Below are 22908 nucleotides of genomic sequence, written 5' to 3'. Positions count from 1 at the left end.
GTGCTTCGCACATTGCCTCTTTAAGATGTTCGAAGGCCTTTGTTGCTTTTGGAGTCCATGAAAATGCATCGTTCTTCAATAATGTTGTTAGAGGTGTTGTTATTCTCCCATAGTTCTTAACAAACTTGCGATAATACCATGTCAACCCAAAAATCCTCGCAGATGCTTTATGGATGTGGGGATTTTCCATTCCTTAATGGCTTTAATTTTGCTAGGGTCTACCTTAACTCCTTCATGAGATACAATATGACCCAAATATTCCACCTCTTGTACTCCAAAGAAACATTTGGATCTTTTTGCATATAATTGTTTCTCCTCCAATAGTTGTAGCACCCTGTCAACATGTTCAACATGATACTTCCAAGACTTGTTGTAGATTAGTATATCATCAAAAAATACTAACACAAATTTTCTAACGAAGGGTTTGAAAATGGAATTCATCAAACCTTGAAATGTAGAAGGTGCATTGGTAAGGCCAAAAGGCATGACCAAAAATTCATAATGACCCTCATGAGTTCTGAACGCTGTTTTTGGAATGTCTTCAATATTCATTCTGATTTGATGATATCCTGAACGAAGATCCAACTTGGTGAAGTATATTGATCCATGCAATTCATCCAGTAATTCATCAATGACAGGAATGGGAAACTTATCTTTAATAGTGAGCTTGTTGAGCTCCCTATAATCCGGACACATGTGCCATGATCCATCCTTCTTTTGTACCAATACTACTGGAGCAGAGAAAGAACTTTGACTAAGTTGAATTATACCAGCCTCTAGCATTTCTGCAACCATACGTTCAATTTCACTCTTTTGGGCATAGGGATATCTGTACGGCCTGATGTTTGGAGAAATGCTTCCTGGAATCAGATGAATAGCATGATCATGATCACGAATGGGTGGGAGACCTTTGGGAGTCTCAAATACCTTGGAATGATTGTTCAAGACTTTTTGGAGATCTGGAGAAATAGATGATTCTGATGTGGAAACGTTTAGCGAACATAATTGTGCAATTACACCTCTTTGTTCCTTTTTTAAAAGCTTTGTCATCCCATTAGAGCTGATTATCGTTCCCAATTTCCCTGCAATACCCCTTAATTCAACTTCCTTTCCTTCCGCAGAAAATTTCATGAAAAGTTCTTGAAAATTAAAAGTTATTGTACCCAAGGATTGTAGCCATTGGACTCCTAGTACAACATCAGCACCTCCCATTGGAATGGAAAGCATTGGGCTAGTCAATACATATTCTCCCATGGTTAGCTTGATATTATGGCACTTTCCCGAGAAATTTATCGTTCCTCCATTTTCAACCATCACTTGACCCTCTGGTGCTGGATATAGGAAGAAATTTAATTCTTTTGCTACCTTACAATGAATAAAATTGTGGGTGCTTCTTGAATCAATCAACACTATTACCTTTTTCTTCTTGATTTGTCCTTCTATCTTGATGGTTTGAGGAGTGGTAATTCTAGTCAATGTATTACAAGATATGGTCGGATTCATTTCTTCTTTATCTAGGCTTTGTTCTTGGAGTATATCCTCTTCTTTTGACCTTTCTTGCTCCTTTTCGTCTTCCTCTTCACAATCTATGTAGAATAATTTCTTCTCAGCACACTTATGACCTTTAGTGTATTTGCTATCACAACTGTAACAAAGCCCTTTTGCTCTTTTTTCTTCCAATTGTTGTGGTGTCAACCTTATAGGTTGTCGAAGGCTAGGGGTAACAACATTTCCATCTTTATAGCTGTGACTGGTATGCTTCCTAGTTGCCATAATTTTGCTTTCCATTTTTCTTGCTAACCTGAATGCCTTCTCTAATGAATCAGGTTCCCAAAGGTGAACATCATGTTGTATATTATCCTTTAAAGTCCCTATGAACACATCAATCCTATGCTCCTCTGGAATATTTTTTACCCTTATGTTCAATTTTTGGAACTCCTCAATGTGCTCCATTATTGAACCCTTTTGTTTGAGACTTATCAATTGGTTAAAAAAAGTGTTTCTTTTTGTATCCTCATAATGTGCTGTCAATTCTTCCGTAAAAATTGCCCAAGTGATAATTTATTTACGAGAGCAAAGCCATTGATACCACACAAATTGATTTGGTTCCAAATATAAAGTTGCAATATGTACCTTTTGTGTGTTTTTCACATTATTGAGATCGAAAAATTGCTCCATCTGTAATATCCATGTTGCAGGATCCTTGCCATCAAACTTCCTGATATCGATTTTTGGAATATGGTAGGTCTTCGATCCAACATTAGAGTCTGTGGAATCATGATTAACATTTCTTTTGTTCTCATCATGAGTTTCCTTTACTACCCTTTCACCATTAGTGACCATTTCTTGTAGCAACTTACTCATATTTATCTTCAATTCTTCCATCTTATCATCCATGCCATCAATTTTAGCGTCCATGCCATTCATATTAGCTTCCATGCCATCCATCTTAGCTTCTACGCCTTTCTTTAAACAATCCATCTTAGCTTATACACCTTTCTCTAAACCATCCATCTTTGCTTCTACATCTTTCCTTAAACCATCCATCTTAGATTCTGTTGCTTTTTGTGCAAGTGACACTTGTTGCACTTGGTCTCGTAATTTTGATATATCATGTTGCATTTCTTCCTCTTCTTCATGAGTCATGCTAGAGATTTCAGGTTGCTTACTAGGTGTTTGCATTTTCTTTCCTCGGGGCATCAATTACCGATAATAATGCTTTATTATGCCCTTTGAATTATTTCAAACTAATTTTTCAAACCAAGCTTATGCAAAAATTTAAAAAAAAACTACACACCTTTTTTCACTTTGTAGAAGCTTGATATTGAATCTGATGTATCTCTACAATTTCAAATCATCCAGTTCTGAAATTGTGACCTGTAGTAGCCCTCTGTGTCCTCTTTCCAATGCCACCAGTCTGATCCAAATTGGATTCTCCAAGGAATAGTTATGCACAATCTCCCAAGATGACCTAATTATAGGCCTTTCCAGAAGAGCGAACTTGTATGAAGTGCCACGTGTCACTGTTTCAACCTTTGGCTCTGAAAAATATATACAAGAAACTATAGTCGTCCTCTTTCTGTACCTTCTTACAAAATGTGAATCCAATGCTCAGAGAGAAAGTTATGATGATTTTACCCAGGTCACCTGTTTGGAATGTAATTCAGGAGTCTGCAAAAAGACTGACTTCCTCATATCATATCTCCGCAAATATAGCGCAAAAACTTCTGAAATTCGGACCGCCCCCTCGAAGAGGCTGAATTCTAAGGCATTGATCTCTCTTTTCTATCTTTTTGTGAGCTAGTTTCATAACAAAGATAGAGAGGAAGAGAGTTTAATTAGTAATATCTTTGGAAATTTCTCCAACTTCATTTCATGGAATACATGTTGTTGCTTTCATCTCCAAGTTTTGATAATCGCTCGGTGTGCTTGTTGAGGAGTGGAGGGCCCCAATCAACCGCATCTTGCACACCTCTTTCCTTTGTTGTAAATATTTATGTTATTTCATTTATTAAAGTTTAGTTTAGTTTCTTTTATGTTATTTTGATTATATGTGTTTATGTTGTTTTGTTAAGCTTGATTTAATTTCCTTATGTTTGGATTGGATTGGATTTCATTAATGTTGTTTTGTTAAGATTGATTTAATTTACTTATGTTTGGATTGGATTGGCACACTAGTAATATCACACTAGTAATCTAATGTTAGTAATCTCGTGGGCTACTAGATTAAACTATTTTTTCATTTCATATCTGAGATTATAATTGTTGGCTTTCTTTGAGCTAGTCTTTGAGAGAGAAAGTGATTGAGAGAGAACGTGCTTGAGAGAGAATGTGTGCATTGCTTTTCATTTGCTTTCATTATTTGCTTTGTTATTAGTTTCAAGTTTCCTTAATTATATTAATCTATTCTAAGAGATAATCACCTAGTACATATAGTACACGTATACCTCATCATTTCATGAACCCCAGGTTGAAAATTTAATGACAAGGATTTAACTCACAATTAAATCACCCAACATGTCTCCTGAGATTAAGAGGTTTAAGGTTTAAATACAATATTTTGTTAACCCTATTAAGAAGACATTCCTAAAGGTTCTCTCATATAAATTACCTATTCGGGATTTATGATAATTATAGAGGGATCTTTTAAGATACTCTTCCAGACTGTCTTCTTCCTTCTGTTGCATCTTAAAAATGTCATTAATGTCATTGCTTTTGAAATAATATTGGTATTTTTTAAGAAATAAAAAATTCATCTCTTCCCATGAATAGATATTGTTCTCCCCCAGACTCATAAACCACCTAAGAGTTGAATCTTTCAAGGTAGCAGGGAATAGTTTGAGATTGTGTGCATCATCATCACAATTATCGCTTCTACAGAGAATATCGAACTCAAACAAAAAATATTTTAGGATATTCTAAAGACATACCATGGAAAAGTGTAAGGGATTCCAAAGGTATATTCTTCACAGTAATGTTCCTGGTAACATCCAATATTGGAAATCTGAATGTAGCCTTTGTTTCTTCCTCATGTTCATTTTTATAAGGTCCATCTCTTATGCCACCATTACCATTAATTATGTCATTGTTTATATTCTCTTCACCTCCTCTATCAGACATTATTCCGAAAGTTCTAAAGGAAATATAATCTGGTGTAGTGTCCCAACTAGAAGAAGATTGATTTGAATTAGGTCTTATGTGCATAGGTACTAAATATCTCCGAGGTGCTCCCACTGCAAATTATACTTATGAAATTTCCACGTCCTGAAGTATTGGTACTGGTTCTATTCCCACAGTTGTTCCCAATACATGTTTTTCTTGTTGTGTTGTGCCTTCAAACTATATTGTCTCTTATGTGTATGGTGTTTCCTTATTTGAGGCTAATATTATAGCAGAACTTTATCCTTTCTCCATGTTTCCTGCATAACAATTATCAGGGCTAATTGGGAGTCTTTGTACGACCAAATAGATCTGAAATAAATTTCTCACTCTGAATAAATATTTAGTTACCATCTCTAGGTCTACCTCTATGTCTATGCATAATAAAAAGAAATAAAGATATTGATTAGGGAAAACTAGACTTTGGAGCAACCCCACCATATTGGATGTGTGGCTCTTCACTCACATCTTACCGTACTCTCTTTGTCCTCTAGTTTCCCTACAAGTTTATTGTCACAAACATAAATCTACAAAACTGCTAAAAAAAAAATGTAAATTGGACTGTTTGCAAATCCTCGAAAATGGCACAAAAAAATGTTAGGGGTTTTATATTTTTATATTAATTTTCTTCACTTAAAATCTCAATTGAGGTTCATAATATTTTATCTGAAAAATATCACGATTTAGGTACAAATCCATTATCTATTTCACATTGTTGTTAATCCTAAGATCAGCGTAGTACTAAATGAAGTACCAAACACTCAACACAAGTCTTTTCCTTGAATTCTAACTCCAAATTCATTCACTACTTTGATCAAACTTACTGAAGTGGAGTAATCTATTAACTTCCACTCAAGAGTAGTAAATAACATAGAATTGTGTTACTCCAACAATGTGCAGTACTGGAATAATTGCTTAAATCAATCCAAGTTGTATATTCTATTCAAATAAAATCTATTAATAACATACCCTAATCAAGCAATTCTCATAATGACTTGACTCAAAAGACTCATTCACTCATAATTCTAACCCTAAGGTATTCACAATTTAACTTGTTTCCCAATCAATAAGCATCCACTTGAAAAAAAATTATTACAGAATACCATGTTCAAGTTGAAAAATAGAAATTTAATTCATAAATAATCAAATACTTTAGTTCAGGTCTTAAAATGTACAAGCTGAAATGCTCCAAATCCAAGAATTGTTCATTAAGAGTGTTTCAACCTCTAGACTATAAATTCAATTCTTTAACTGTAGCTATAAATCTAAGGAACAAAAATTATTTTAAAACATAAATATGAAAATCAAATATTCAAAACTAGAAAATTCAATTAACTATAATCACACTCATAATATCATCAACCACACTATGGGTATGTTATATCACCACATATCTATTCCTACTCTAACTTGAATTATTTACAGTTTTACTAAGGTTAGTGGTGGGCCCTAACCATGACCTTAGACAAGTTAAGCTACAGTAATAGACTTACAAATTAATAACATATGAACTCATGAAATAGAAGTTGAGATTAATATATTAATGAGTGTTTCAATAAAACATATATAAAGTAGTTCAAATCTTAAATAAAACTAAGTTTTTGAAAATGTTCAAGATCATTGTTATCTCCTTATTACTTGCCAACCCATGTAGCACTGTTAGTTTCTCTTTTAAAGAGATTACGGCCTAAAGATAGGTTAACTGAATGAACAAGAAAAATAGTATAAATATGATCTAGACTTAATTATGGTAAGTCAGATCCTCAAACATCACTATACAGTCTATCATATCCATAGGGATCTTGTTTTGGTAATATATTTAGGAGGGAGTCATTATCGCTATTGTCAAAGAACACGACAAGATTCTTTGGAATCACCATCTCGTTAACTGGTGCCTAATTCTAGAACATGGTACTGAATGAAGTGCAGAACCAAGAACAGAACAACTGCCCGATACACCACCAACTGAAATTTTCAACCACCAGTGATTTTCTAATGCCATCAATTTTCTATCCTCTTTCTTAAGAATCCTAGTAAAATTACAGTCAAATTTAGTCAAAAGAATATTGACTCACTTAACATCTATCTAGGCTAACCAAAGACATATGAAAATATGCCTAATTGTGGCTTTTGCCTCCATTCATTAATTGGAACCATTTGACAAGGATAGGGTGGCTTTTTAGGTGTCAAAAAGGGTCAAAACGAAACGGAATATTATGAAAGGTAGCAGGATAAGTTGTACAAAAAGCGACAAAAGTAGGTCCCAACATATCTCCACAAGAAATTTATACCATAGAAAATCATATCTTTCCCAATATAGCGAAAAAGACTAATTCACACTCTTAGAAGAGAAGAGTGAATTTGTGATGATGAAATGATATGAGGAGGAGCCTTTATTTATATGAGGGATATCTCCCTCATTTTTACAATAATATAAGTAAAAACCCTAATTAAAAGTTTACTTTGAGTATTCCACAAGAGTGAGGTTACAAGCCAACCTCATAGCTCAAAAACATAAGAAAATATTTTTAAATCCCAACACGCGTGGGAGAAAAACCTCCTCCACTATGACGTAATCCTCCAAATAAGCTCTAAATTCCATAAGTGTAAAATGGCATAATGAGTGATCTATACTCCTAATAGTAATTTTAAGACAACGGGCATACCTCCAAAGCGCCTCCATCTTGTTAGCACTAGTTTGGTACCTTTCCAAAGGTTTCAAAATGGTTTTGCTCATCAAATTATAATTTTAGTTGATAAAGCAGTGAAGGGTTGTGTATTGGCTTATAAAACTTTTTGTGGAAGGGTGATATAAACTTATAAACATGTCAAAGTTATTTTTTTAAGTTGTATTTAAGTTTCTCCTAAGGTTCTTCAACATATATAAGCTTATCAAGTTCTAACAAGCATCACTATGAAATATTTTCATAGTACCTACAGTTGGCACTACGAAAATATTTTGCAACGTCACAATATGAAATATTTTCATAGTGAAATGAATTATAAAGTTTCTAATCACCTGTTTCATGATTTTAAGTGAGAAAACCAAGTTTTAGAAAGTGTGGACCCTAGTTAACCCTGATGTGATATTTGGCGAGATATATAAAATCAACAAAGTTGTTTTAAACAAAACCTTAATTTAGTAGTTTTTTAGTTTTCAGTGTTTCTAGAAATTGTCTTATATTGTGCAGAAAGGTCATAAGAGACAGGGTTTAGGCATTTGACCAGGAGATTTAACATGGTGAAACTATGAGAATAGCCAAAGATGGGAAGATTTGGCCATGTTAAAATATTTGAGCCAGATGGATTGTGGTTCAAGGCTTATCTAGAAATGATGTTGGAACTGTTCTAAAATGCACATTGGGAATCAATTTTGTATCACTTCAATGGCTATAACTTGAGTTGGTGTCAAGACTTCACTAAATATTTTGATGGTGGGATAGCAAGGATAAGGGATTACTAATTTTCAGTCACTAAACAATCAATTGTTGAGGCCACAGGATTGCCTATGGAAGGAGAAAAATGGTTAAACAAGAAACGAATGCAGAATGTATTAAACTTCTTTTTTAAGGAAGAGTGCCAAAACCATGGCTGGAGCGTGTGAATTCCCCAGAACATGTTGAAGCCTAAATGGTCTCCCACTGTAAGGACTGAGCAATTCTTCTTCACGTGTGAAGGTAGGTAAGGTTTATTTATGTCATATGAGGTTTCTTTGTCACTTAGTTGGTTTTGGAAAAATGACCTTACCTTATTTTTTACATCAAAGTCTACTTAAAATGTCCACTAAGGCCAAAACCACACCAGAATCTCTACCTCGTGACATATGTCACAATGGCCTGATCAAGATACAGTATATACATGAGTTAGACAAGTAAGAACAAACCCTGAGACAGAGGACATGGAGAAACCCTGCACCCATAACACAAAAAAGGGAGGGATAAAACTCTTGTTGAAACCCTAGCTCTTGAAACACGAGTTAAATCCAGCCATGTGCATGTTGAGAAAAACCTTGTAAATGAACCAAAGATTAGTGTTTATAAAGTAGAAAAAGGAGAAAAAGGTAAACATCGCATAAAAAAGAAGATGTAGACCGAGAGACAGAAACTAGGGCTTACATTAGAAGACCTCGTATTTGTACCACTAATAAATTAAGGTTAAATTTAAAGGCAAATATTGAATATAACTTGAAAGAACCAGTGATAATTTTATGCAGGAGCATCTAGGCCTAGCCAACAATTTGATGGAGTGGTCACATGTTGTGGCTAATGCAAGTTTGGAGGAATACTTGGTTGTCTAATTTGTATTAATTTCAAGTACATGTAAGTAATTAATTATTGCCTAATTTTGAACTGAATTAGGAATAAATGGCAAGTGATCCTCCCTACGTGGAGATCAAGCCAATTGGTTTAGTTTGTTCAGATTAGGATAGGATTTTATTTCTAAATGTATAGTCTATTCCTTCATTTGTGGAACGAAACTGTTAGGTATGACATATATGTAATTTCCTCTGTTTTCTGAGAGGGGATTCGAGAGAGAGATAAAGGGGAAGGATTAGAGAGGATTTGAGAGTAATGTAAGCCTACGGGTATCATAGGAGAAAAAGGGCCATTAATTTGTAGAATCATGCCAGAGAGGATTGAGGAGTGGAGTTAATAGAGTGAGAGTAAGTCAGTGTGGATTGCATTTCTTTTTAGACAGAGGTCCTTATTGTTGTAATCTGGCCCAAGGCCGAGACTTTGTAATGGATTCATTGTGAATAAATCAGTGTTGCATGCATTATTATATAAATAGCTCGTGGAGGCCTCGATTGCTTGGTTTTTCTCTGTATTCGGATGATTTTGGTACTGGCTCTGTGTTTTCATACTTTTCCGTAGAAATCCCTATGGTTAAGGAAAATTTGGTGTAGTTTGGGTCCGCAAGTGAAAATCCCATTTACACAGAGAAATTGCACAAAACACTCAGTGGATTCGGAAAAATGGATTTGAAATAATATAAATGATGCTTTTGGGACTTATCGAGTCTAGGTAATATTATATATATTGCATCACTCAATCGGATCGGCGCAGGTCACAAGCCTGTCCCCAAACCCTGACATATCGAATCAGCACTTCGAAGTGGGAGCAGTAAAGTGTTAAGTGGCGTATTACGATCACTGATAGTGATTAGCGATATCACATCAAACCTCTGCCAAAAGGATAGCGCGATAGTGTAGACCATTGGGACTGCTGATTGTCGATAAGGAGATTTGATCTGGACCATCATATCTCATAGATCTAGATCAACGGTCACCAAAGCTCGGTGTGTTGACTTTTTCATATGATAAGAACGCCAATGCAGAAGTGATAAATATCAATGCTTTTGTGTGGTTTTTAATGTATCTCCACATATTCATATATTCCGATGTTTATGAGCCTGCGATGGTTCATGATAGCGATATTATGATAAATCAATGGTAAAGGGGTGATGTGTGGACCTGATAGGGTTATGAATGCAGGTATAATTTTAATTGAAGTCCGGTTAAGCATAGTGGGGCTATATTTCCCATGTATTCCCTGTGGTTCTTTGTATTTCCGATAAAAGGCATGATTCCAGATTTTAAAAGGAGAAGCGCCAAAGAACGCTTCCGATATATCTATATATAGATATACATATATATATATATATATATATATATATATATATATATATATATATATATATATATATATATATATATATATATATATATATGAGTGCGTATAAAGCTCAGGAAGGGACCATTAAGGGGAAAATGAGTCCCAATAAGGTATATTGGTTATGGCAGCCTTAGGGTTGCATCATTTTGGTATTAGAGCAAGAGAAAGGAAGAAATTTTCCTGCGAGAAGGATGTTTTGTTTATGAAGATTTATGATACAGAAGGTATGAAAGTTGCAGAAATTGAATGAATGGCAGTGTTGGGCACAGGACTATAGCAGTGAGACTGTAAAAGAACTTTTTGGGAAGTTTTTAGAGATTGTAGCAGAACCTTATTCCAGCTGAGGTTGGGAATATATAAGGATAGAGGAGTCCTTAAGAGAAGTGAGTGTAGCAACTAGAGAGAGAGAGAGAGCAAGAGTGCTCAGCGAAAGTTCCAAGGAAGAGGACTTGGAGACCAGGTAGAGGAGAAGATTGGTGATCAACTTAGAAGGAAGTTGATTGGTTGCTGGTGTAGAGCTCACACAAAAGAGAAGATGTCTATGGAAAGCCATATGGAAGGTTCAGAAGAAGGCTACAAGATGAATGAGGAGGATGCTCAAATAATCCATAGGAAACAGATGAGTCAAGAAGAGTTTGACAAAGAGAGAGCTGAGATAGATTTCCAGATTGGAATATTGCTAGAGATGCTGCAGAGAAGTGATGAAGACCAGAAGCATGGTTGGACCATGAGAAGAAGATTAAAATGGTAGAGGCTATAAGAGAAGAGAAATCAGCGAGTGAATTTAGAGATAGCAGAAGAGTTGAGAAAGATTGAGCAGATATTGAGTGCTCAAGAGGAACCAGAGGAACTCAGAGAAGAAGAAGTAGAAATGGAAGTTTCCATTTGTAGACCAGAACAAGGTGAAATTCTGGGTGAAGAGGATAATGAGAGATCAACTGAAGATCTCATGGACTATTGGCATAGTTGAGAACAATTAAAAGATATGATGATAATGGAAGCAGATGAGGCAATGGAGCCTTGTTATTTTTATTCTCATAGTTTGTGTATGTTTGCAGGATATGCAGAGGATGATGGATAGTCTGGTGAAACTGTCACAAGCAGGAATGAAGCTCTTAAGGTGAAGTATGTTGGAGAATGCCTTTTAGAGGAAGAAAGTGTTGGTTTATTGCAGCAGAAAGAGTTCATAGATGAATTTCTATTTGGGGTAAGACATCAAATAAAGTTGATATGGACCAGAAGTCTAATGACAATTCCATAGTGGTATTACAAGGAGGTAAGCAAATGAAATTTTCTAATGAAATTGATGAAAGAAGTTTGCAATATTATAGTGCAGAAAATAGGATAACTCAGGAGGATTTCCAGGAAAAGGAGGAAGTTGAGAATGGAAATTGTGATGAACTGCTGGAGAGATTTCACATGGAATTAGAGTTTTTGGAAAGATTGCTTAAGGAACCTGAAGGAGAAATGAAGCTTTCAGAACTTGATGAAGAAAAGGAAATGGTTACTATGCATGATAGGGATGAATTGTCTCTAACATTTATAGAGTTAAGTAAATGTTTAGACTCTTCAGTTAATGATGTGACTGCAGGTGTGGAAGACAACATTAATAAATATGATGCTGAAATCAGAGAAATTGAACAAAGACCATTGGATGGTGAGATGAAATGTCATGAGCAATAAGGAAGTTATGTCCTCAGAAACATGAAGGAAATAGAAGTATTAATTCAGCAAGATGAAGATGGAAGGAACCAACAATTTAAAAGAGATGATCAACAACAAGAGAATGAATTTGAGGAAGGCATTATATTGTAGAAGTATAGCAACTAGCAGCGGAATGAAGAACAAGAGATTAGTATAGCACTACAAAAGAAGACAAGTGAAGACCGAAGATACAGATGGAGAATGAAGAAAAGATTCAAGTGGAAGCTATTGCAACAGAGGTGGAATGGCAAGCTGATAAACGAGTTCAGGGAACTTGAACAAATTCATATTGATTTGTTAGAGAAGGAGAGACTCAAAGGAATGGAGTCACAACAAGAAGGGTCTGCTGAAATCCAGAAGATCTATGATGGAGGATTGGTGCTTGAAGCATCAAAAGAAAATGAAAGGTATTGTATTTTGAAAACTGAAAGTTGTTGTGTGTTTGCAGGTCATATAGACTTGAGGGAAGACAAGCAATTATTGGACATTGTTATATTAACAGGCGAAGAGATGACTACTCACATTCATATGGAGAATAAAGAGAAAAGTTACAGTCAAGGGAAGGAAGATGTCCAGTCAGATAACATCCAAGGGATAAGTCAAAAGGAGCATGGAAAAGGAATTATTGAGATCAAAGGAATGTTTGGAAAGGGAGAGATCCATTCATATGAACATAGAACAAAGAGTTTTCTCAGGAAAACTAGTGGAGCTAATACAACCCAAATGGAGAATCTTATGATGTATTCAGGAAGTGGAAGCCAACTGGAAGAGTTGATGATGAAATTATTTGAGGAGACCTTGGTGTCTCATAGTTTTGAAACTAATATTCTGTGTGTAAATGTAGGATACACTAAAGCAAGACAATTGATTCATGTTGTCATAAGGGAAAGGAAAAGCAAAGATATGGTGCTTCAGAAGCTAGATAAAGTAAATTCACATAATCTTGTGATGCTGAGGAAAGGGAAACTATTAAACATAGTTGTAGTGAATTATGCAGATATTGGACAACTATTGAAGACTGAAGCCAAAGGAGAGCAGCTACTGAAAGTTGATATAGAAGACTTTGTAGCTGTTAAACAGTGATTGAAGATCATTGACCTTGAAGAAAGCCAGAGTAAAGAAGGATTAAAGACAGATATTGCAAAAAAAGCAGTTAGTGAAGAGCTTGCAGAGTTCTTGGGAGAAATTCCAAATGAGATGACAGATTTGTGGCATGAGTCAAGTCTTTTGAAGAGGAGGCAAGGAAACCAAAGAATAAGTGATAAAATTGTACAACTAGAACTGAATGAGAAAAAATTTGTCATGGATAACAAATATGAGAAAGAAGTAGTCAGAAGTGTTGTCATAATGAGGAAGCAAGGTAAAGCATTTGTGTTTATTGAATTGATTAATTCTGATGAAGATTTATATGCAGAAACAAGGCAATGTGAAGTCAATTTGAACCAAGGAGTTGATTCTGAAAATCAGATCGAATTAATGAAGGGTGAGATCAGAATGCCTCAGAAAGATGGAATGGTATTAAATCTACAGTCTGGGAGTGTTGAACTAGAAATGAGTTCAAGAGATGATAGTAACCAAATTACTATTATACTACAAGGATTTATTGATAGAGAAGAGGCTGAAGATGACATTTCATATGTAGACGAATATAATGCCATAATCCTTAAGAATGCAGAAATGAAGTTACTAGAAGAAGAAATATTCCAAGTACCTAATCAATCAGAAAAAATTCTGAGTTTTCAAGAAATTTGTAGAATTGCAGGTATACTGGAATTTGAAGTAAGAAGTAGTGAAGTCATGAATGAAAAACCAGAAGAAGGAACTGGAATTGTTGCAAAGGATCAATGGAGAAGGCATTTGTACATTTCAGAAATGTATATTGAAAATAATTGGCACAGGGATTATGATGTTCTTATTCAAGAACACAATCAGTTGCAAGAGAGTAGCATTCAACATATGATAAGTGAAGTGGACAAAGAATCGGATGAGTTGTGGAGACTCATACAGCGGCATTCCAATAAAACAAATAAAGGACAAAAGAAGAAAGGAAGATTGGCTGGAAAGAATGGTATAGGTGAAGGAAATGGAAAACTGCAAATTGAGATGCGGGAGCCTATCATAAACTGTAATGATGAGCAAACAGAAGTAAGATATATGAAAGGGACATCAGCAGACAGTGAGAGCATAGCAAATGGGGCAATGCAACATAAAATATGGAGATCGAAGAACAACAAAAAATAGCAGTAACCAAGGACAGACTACCAAACAAAGTATCAGATCTAGGAGGACACAGATCAGAAGCGCATGATCAAGAGATCAAGATTAATTTAAACTTTGGGAGTCTGATGCAGGAGCATCTAGGCCTAGACAACAATGTGTTGGAGTGGTCACATGTTGTGGCTAATGCAAGTTTGGAGGAAGACTTGGTTGTTTAATTTGTATTAATTTCAAGTACATGTAAGTAATTGATTATTGCCTAATTCTGAACTGAATTAGGAATAAATGTCAAGTGATCCTCCCTGCGTGGAGATCAAGCCAAGTAGTTTAGTTTGTTCAGATTAGGATAGGATTTTATTTCTAAATGTATAGTCTATTCCTTCATTTGTGGAACGAAACTGTTAGGTATGACATATATGTAATTTCCTATGTTTTCTGAGAGGGGATTCGAGAGAGTGATAAAGGGGAAGGATTAGAGAGGATTCGAGAGTAATGTAAGCCTACGAGTATTATAGGAGAAAAAGGGCCACTAATTTGTAGAATCAGACCAGAGAGGATTGAGGAGTGGAGTTAGTAGAGTGAGAGTAATTCAGTGTGGATTGCATTTCTTTTGAGATAGAGGTCCTTATTGTTGTAATATGTCCCAAGGCCGAGACTTTGTAATGGATTCATTGTGAATAAATCAGTGTTGCGTGCATTATTATATAAACAGCCTGTGGAGGCCTCGATTGTTTGGTTTTTCTCTGTATTCGAATGATTTTGGTACTAGCTCTGTGTTTTCATACTTTTCCGTAGAAATCCCCGTGGTTAAGGAAAATTTGGTGTAGTTTGGGTCCACAAGTGAAAATCCCATTTACACAGAGAAATCGCACAAAACACTCGGCGGATTAAAGAGGATTCGAGAGAGAAAAAGGGCCACTAATTTGTAGAATCAGGCCAGAAAGGATTGAGGAGTGGAGTTAGTAGAGCGAGAGTAAGTCATTGTGGATTGCATTTCTTTTGAGACAGAGGTCCTTAATGTTGTAATCTGACCCAAGGCCAAGACTTTATAATGGATTCATTGTGAATAAATCAGTGTTGCGTGCATTATTATATAAATGGCCCGTGGAGGCCTCGATTGCTTGCTTTTTCTCTGTATTCGGATGATTTTGGTAATGGCTCTGTGCTTTCATACTTTTCCGTAGAAATCCCTGTGGTTAAGGCAAATTTGGTTTAGTTTGGGTCCGCAACCGGAAATCCCATTTACATAGAGAAATCGCGCAAAACACTTAGCAGATTCAGAAAAATGGATTTGAAATAATATAAATGCTGCTTTTTGGACTTATCGGGTCCGAGTAATATTATATATATTGCATCGCTCGATCGGATCGATGCAGGTCACAGGCTTGTCCCCAAACCTCGGTGATATACGATTGTCGACATATCGGATTGGCACTTCGGAGCGGGAGCAGTAAAGTGTTAAGTGGTGTATTACGATCACAGATAGCGATTAACGATATCACATCGGACCTCCGCCAAAGGGATAGTGAGATAGTGCAAACCATTGGGGTTGTTGATTGTTGATAAGGCAACTTGATCTGGACCATCAGATCTCATAGCTCTAGATCAACGGTCACGAAAGCTCGGTGCATTGACTTTCGCATATGATAAGCGCATTAATGTAAAAGTGGTAAATATCAATGCTTTTGTGTGGTTTTCAATGTATCTCCATGTATTCATATATTCTGATGTATATGAGCTTGCGATGGTTCGCAATAGTGATATTACGATAAATCAATGGTAAAGGGGTGATGTGTGGACCCAATAGGATTATGAACGCAGGTATAATGTTTATTGAAGTTTGGTTAAGCATGGTGGGGCTATATTTCTCGTGTATTCCCTATGGCTCTTTGTATTTTCGATAAAAGGAATTATTCCATATTTTAAAAGGAAAAGTGTTAAAGAATGTTTCCGATATCTATATCTATATATATATATATATATATATATATATATATATATATATATATATATATATATATATATATATATATATATATGAGTGCATATAAAGCTCAGGAAGGGACCATTAAGGGGAAAATGAGTCCCGATAAGGTATATTGGTTGTGCAAGCCTTAGAGTTGCATCATAATTGATGAGGAGGAGAGTGGGCCTTCAAAGGGCAAGAAAAATTCTGCAAAACATAGGAAAATAAAGTTTTAAAAAAGAAAGGCAAAAGAAACCCTAGTAGCCAACAAGATTGTCCACGAGAGTAGAAAAAGGGTTATAAGGTATCAAACAAACCAAGATTATTTGAGTATGTTTTCTCAAGTGGTTGTAGCCATGGAAGAATGACCAAGTTTTCTCATTAGATGAAACCCTAATTTTGTTGTTAAATCTTAGTTTTGACTCTATGCATTATTTTCTTTTCAGTTGGGTGGTCATGAATATATTCCAGGGATAAATATTCAAAGGAATATATTATGAAAGTTTTGTAGCTAAAGGAAGGAAAATAATACAAGTTAACAAGAAGAAAAATCCTTACAAAATGGAGACAGTTACACAATTTAAGGTTGTTTTGTAGGTTCATGCATCAGAGGGTGCAATTGCATAGTTAGAGGCAATTTTGAAGGGCTACAGATTGCAGTGTCAGATAAGAGCCTACAAATTAGTGAATAGTTTCATATCCCAGATTTTAGCTATATGATTCATCATTCTTTCCTAAAAAGCAGCAGGGGATGTGTATAGCAGTTTCAAGATGCTTTGAACAATGTTTACTTGTCAAGTAGCAGCCTGAGTAGCTAGAATGATAGGATTTTGATCATATTTTGCTAAGTAAATTATGAGACATTGTAATTATGTTTACTGTTACATTTCAAGACTTTGTGGATATTAATATTTTTATGTGCTTTTCCTATATAATGAATGAAAAAGAAGGAAAAAAGGTTGGACTTTGAAACAAAGTATTCTTTTGTTGTGTGTGTGATCAAATTATCCATCTTTTCAAGTACTAAGAGGACTAGGATATTATGTTCATGATACAAAGATTCTTGTGATGGTATGCTCTATCAGTTTTCTTCTGTGATAGTTTCCTCTCTAAGAGATGTCATTTATCTATTATCTTCTCGTGTTTAAATGAGATTATGTGAAAAAATTCATTAGTTTAATGCTCAGGTTCTTATGATTTAGACCTCTACACTATTTCTCTTAAATCTTGCAGGATTTATGTTTCGTGCCCTTCTATAGTCGATTTTTTTCTCCTTGTACTACCGTTTAAATTATGTTTGATATGTCTACAATTTTCCATCTATCATGCCTCTGTCCCTCTTGATTCATATAGTCAAAATCTTGGTAGTTGCATCTGAAACTTGATGTGTTGACCCCATTACCCAATGGATTAATTGCTTCATCCCAACCACCACACTCAAAATCCAAAAACCCTACTAAAAGTCTAGCCATTTTTTAAGACACAACCAAATGTTAAGATTAGTGATTAGGTTGTTAGAGAGATCCCTCTCTGGATTGAAGGGGCTAGCCTTCAATATACAAGCTTAGTTTGAAAAGGTTACCTTAGGTAGTTTTATGTTACAGCCAAGAAAACTTGTTGAGTGATAACATCTTGGCGGCCATACTAGGGATACAAAAGCATATCTTCCCAATAAATATTTTTAATGATCATGTCTACTTTCTGAGAGAAAACAGATGGTTAGATAACATCTTTAGTTGTTCTATTTTCTCTAACAACTCCACAGTTCAAAGTTTGAAGTTATTTTATCGGAAATTCTAGCGCATAGAAGGATTCACACAAGGAGCAACCCACATCCTCATCCGCTAGAGACCTTGACAAGCTTGGAAAAAATCTTCACGAAAAGGAAGTCTACAGAAGAAACAGGTACCATTCTTTTATAAAATTCTTTGTCTCTACCTAAAAAGATAAAATATGTTGAAGACATCCAATTTGATCTAAAATTCAAGCATGGTTTATTCAGATCAAAATCAAAGTCTAATTTATCATAAACATTCCTTGATGAAACATAATTTAAACCTTATAATCCTAGTACTAATTTTCAAGGATTAAGTGTCTCACAAGAAGATAAATATTTTTGGGTATAGTTTCACAAATTATAACATTTAGCTCATCAAGTTCAAGTAGTTGTTTCTAAATCTCCTACATTTCAACATTGTGTCCTGCCATTTTTTACTCCATTTGTTTCACTTCCATTATCCATTCCATACTATTATTCTCCAGTTATTTTTGTTGGATCTTCTATACCTATTTCATCAATTGTTACAACAATAGTTTCACTTCCTTTCTTATCTTCATTCCAAACTCCTAGTGTTATTCCTTCTACCTCATCTCATATAACCATGGCTACTTGATATGCCCCTCTCAATATCCAAGCTCCACTACATGATCTTCCTCTGAATTATGGCTAGTGTTTACTTCAATTTGATGGGACAGGACCCATTATAGCTCAACAACAGTGGATAAATTCAATGACTTTGTAGATTTGGAGGAGGTGAATCATGTAGATGTTAAATTAAGAATTTTTGCACAAAATTTCACAGGATAAGTTAAGAAATGGCTTACAGGACTACCAGCAAAAGGCATTGCAAAATTTCAGCAATTTGAACATTTTTTCCTTACTATATGGGAGGTGAAGAAAAACCCTTTGCAAATCTTAGTCGAATATGAAATTCTAAAGAGAAGCTCGGGGAAACAATTCAGGAGTTTTTTTCTAGGTTCAATAGGGTTTATAATTCAATCCCTTTTAATATTAAACCCCCCTTGTTTTAGCCTTGCTTCAATATGCTGATGGTTTTGATGTTGAACTACCTTATCAATTGAGAAAAAGAAATCCTACTACATTGGAAGATATGCAAAAAAATGTTATAGGAGTGGAAGAAAATTTGTTGGCTAAAAAAGAAAAGATGAGGACTATGGGGAGAGTAGAATCTAATGTTGGCAATGTGATACAGATTTGGCACTATGACACAGGTGTTGTCCTTGATGGCAACTCACACAGATGATAGATCACAGTTTAGACTCACAGAATGAAGAAAGAGAGGTATACGCTGGTTCCCCATCGACCTAGCCGCATGTACACGTGGGTTCGCAGACCAAAAGGTGCGTATAGTGTACACATGCACTTTCACAGAAGGAAAGGTGTGTACATGTTGGAAAACTTAGGTTTTGTTCCATGGTATTTGGTCCATGGTATTTTGATCCATGGTATTGGTCCAAGGTATCTTGTTCGAAGTGTTGACCCCAGGTATTTGGTCCAAGGTATTGGTTCTAAGTGGTTTTGGTCCATGGTATTGAGTAAGGCCTAAGACTATAAAAGGAGGAGAAGATCATTAGTCAAGGACACTCAAGGATTGAATATCTAATGAAGATCGAGATCTAGAATACGGGCTATTTGGTTATGGTGCACAGCTGGATCTAAATCAAGTATGAACCTGAGCGCTTGATGAAGGATAAGTTCTATTGATTGGTCAAGATCTTAAGGCTTGAAGAAAAGTATCTTTGTGTGGTTTTGATATTTTATATGAATAACTGGCGCATGTTGTAATCTGTAAATGTGATGATCTGGGTATAACTGATGTCTAGAATTGTTGTAAAGTTTAAATCATCATTTACAGATCTGTACGCAGGTTCACTTTAGCAAAGGCACGCATACACGCTGGTTATGCATATCAAAATAGCGTATACATCTTAAAATTGATTTGTAGATCTGTACGCAGGTTCGCCTTGAGAAAACAACGTATGTACACAGGTTCAACACATTGAAGTAGTGTATACCTCATAAAATATGCTTTAGCTACTTCTATTTGTTGTTGCAATGTTCTAGGTTCTGGCTTGGGTTCTAGTTACTATTATTGTATATTGGTTACAGTATTCTGAGAAGTGATTGATTGATTCAGTTTTGGTTGGTGCAAAGGAGATTGGTTGATGCAGCTATATTTGATGTTTGATTGATGTTATTGATGGATCCGGTCTGAAAATTTATGAAACATGGTACCTGGAAGAAAAGAGAAGGATGTAGCCTTTTGTAGGCCAGCACCTACGTACTAGTAAACACATCAGCTAGTACAAGAGATAAGGGGTTGTATCTCCCTTCCAGGAGAAGCTAGAGAATGAGAGAATGTTATAGCTTTCCGTAGGTGGAAGCCTGCATACTGGTATAAGACTGCACCAGTACAAAAATTGTAAAAGAAGTTTCTTATTAATGGAAAGATAGAGATGATTGCAGCAGGTGGTTTTCACCCACATTGGGTTTCCACCTTATATTTTGTGTTCATGTGTGCGATTGTCTGTTCTGTTTTTACTACACCTAGTTACTGTTTATATGGTTCTGATGTACAGATTAAAGATCAGCATATGAAGAATTAACTAAATTATAAGTTTGCAGGGTATACGCTAGTTGCCTTAAGTACATTTGTGTATACACGCAAGTTTCCTTAACTGAAGTATCGTATATGAATCTGATTATGGAAATGAAATATTATTGACTTGATAATACTAATTCACCCCCGCCCTACCCCTCAATATTATTTACAATAATTGGTATCAGAGCAGGTCCTTCAGAAGAAGCTTGATCGCTTGAAGGAAGATCTATCATCATGAGTAACTACGAAAGAGAGGGATCCATTAGACCACCAATATTTGATGAGAGCAACTTCGTTTATTGGAAGGTAAGAACCACAACCTATCTTCAATCTCTTGGAACAAATGTCTGGGAAATCGTGGAAGGAGGATATACATTTCCATTAGCAATTCCTACAGATGCGGCAGGTAAAAAGCAATATGAAACCAATGCCAAGGCTGTCAATACATTATTGGGGAGTCTGTCACAATCAGAATTTTTCAAAGTTATGCAACTCAAAACTGCCAAAGAAATATGGGACAAGATCATTCTAAGCTATGAAGGAGATAATCAGGTAAAACATGCAAAACTGCAATCTCTCAAAATTCAATATGAAACTCTCAAAATGCACAATAATGAAAGTATAGCTAGCTACTTCTTACGTATAAATGAGATTGTTAATTGCATGAAGAACTTGGGTGAAGAGATAAAAGAAGTTACTTTAGCTGAATAGGTTTTAAGATCCTTGTCTACTAAGTTTGAATCAAAAGTTTCTGCCATAGAAGAAAAGCAGGATCTTCATAATATTACTATGACATAGCTGCATAGAATCTTAACTTATTTCGAAATGAGAAAAGGAGGTCCATCAGATATGAGAGAAGCCGCATTCAAAGCTTCAGGGAGAGAATAACTCAATGAATCAGGACATATTTCAGAAGGAGAGGAAGAAGCAAACTTTGTCAAGAACCTTCAACGGGGTTTTAGAAGATTCGGAGGTAAACTACCTTTCAAATGTTTTACTTGTGGAAGAGTCGGTCATTATGCTGCCAAATGTCCTCATAAAGGTAAGCTTGATAAAGGTAAGGAATCAGAAAAATGGAATAGAAAACAAAGTGTAAGTAAGAAGAGCTACTATACGCATGAAGATAGCGATGGTTTATCAAATAGTGATGAAGATGAAAATAGTAATGACTATAGACTTATGATGGCTTTTGAAGATGATGATTTCTTGGATTCTTTAGATGAAGATGATCTTTATGAAGAAATATCTAAACTCAAAATCTGTTTAGAAGAAAAGAATATGATTATAGATACTCTGACATTCCAACTTGCTGAAAGAGAAAAACACAATGAAAAACTAGAATGTGAAGTTGTGGATCTAAGAAAATATATTGAGAAAACAAAAGCTCTCAATCTCATATTTGCTAAAGGATCAAAAACTTTAGATGAAATTATCAAAGTGCAGCGTTCTCCTCTGATAAATACAGGTCTTGGATATACTGAAGAAGCATCTCAAGCACAGAAGTCATCAACCTCCACTAAAAGCTATCTTGATGCAGCAAAAAGCAATGAACAGTTTGACAATCGTCAGCAAAGGTATAAAGCAAATCACCAAGTAAATCGGATTCAATCTACTTCAAGGATGAACAGAAGCTACAACCAACCTCAATTAAATCATACTCAATCTACTTCAAGAATGAATGTCAATGGAAACTACAATCACCATGTCAATGGAAACTACAATCACCATGCCAGTAGATTCAATAATCACAGGAACTTCTTTAATGGCCAATGTTTTTCATGTCATAACTTTGGACACAAAGCTGCTCAATGTGTTTCTTACAAGACCATCATGACTAGAGAAGCACAAAATCAAAGGAATGTGACAGGGATCATGAAAAGAACCTACAATAACTTTTCGCTTCTTGAAAATGAGATAGAATGCTCTATCTGTAACAACTTCGGTCATGAAGATTCTGAATGTCGGAGTAAACTTCGGCAAACATCTCAAAAGGAGAAAACTTCATTGAGTCCCAAAATATGGAGAAAGAAAAACCCGCAAACATAAATATGTGGTATAGCCTTGTATGCAGAAGGACAAGAAAATCAATGGTACATCGACAGTGGATGCTCGAAACACATGACAGGTGATAAAGAAAAACTTCAGTCATATAATGCCTTAGAAAAGGAAAAGAAGGTCTCATTTGGAAATGACACTCCTATTGTCACAAAAGGTAAAGGGTCTATTCTCTTAAAAGAAAAGGTTAAAGCTGGGAATGTTATGTATGTTGATGGTCTAAAGCATA

This window comes from Pinus tabuliformis, chromosome 2_1 (genome assembly GCF_031772625.1).
Source record: "Pinus tabuliformis cultivar Carrire ecotype Pingquan chromosome 2_1, CPIR1, whole genome shotgun sequence".
Lineage (NCBI taxonomy): Eukaryota > Viridiplantae > Streptophyta > Pinopsida > Pinales > Pinaceae > Pinus > Pinus tabuliformis.
The sequence above is the reverse complement of the archived record's forward strand: the minus strand, read 5'-3'. Positions refer to the sequence as shown.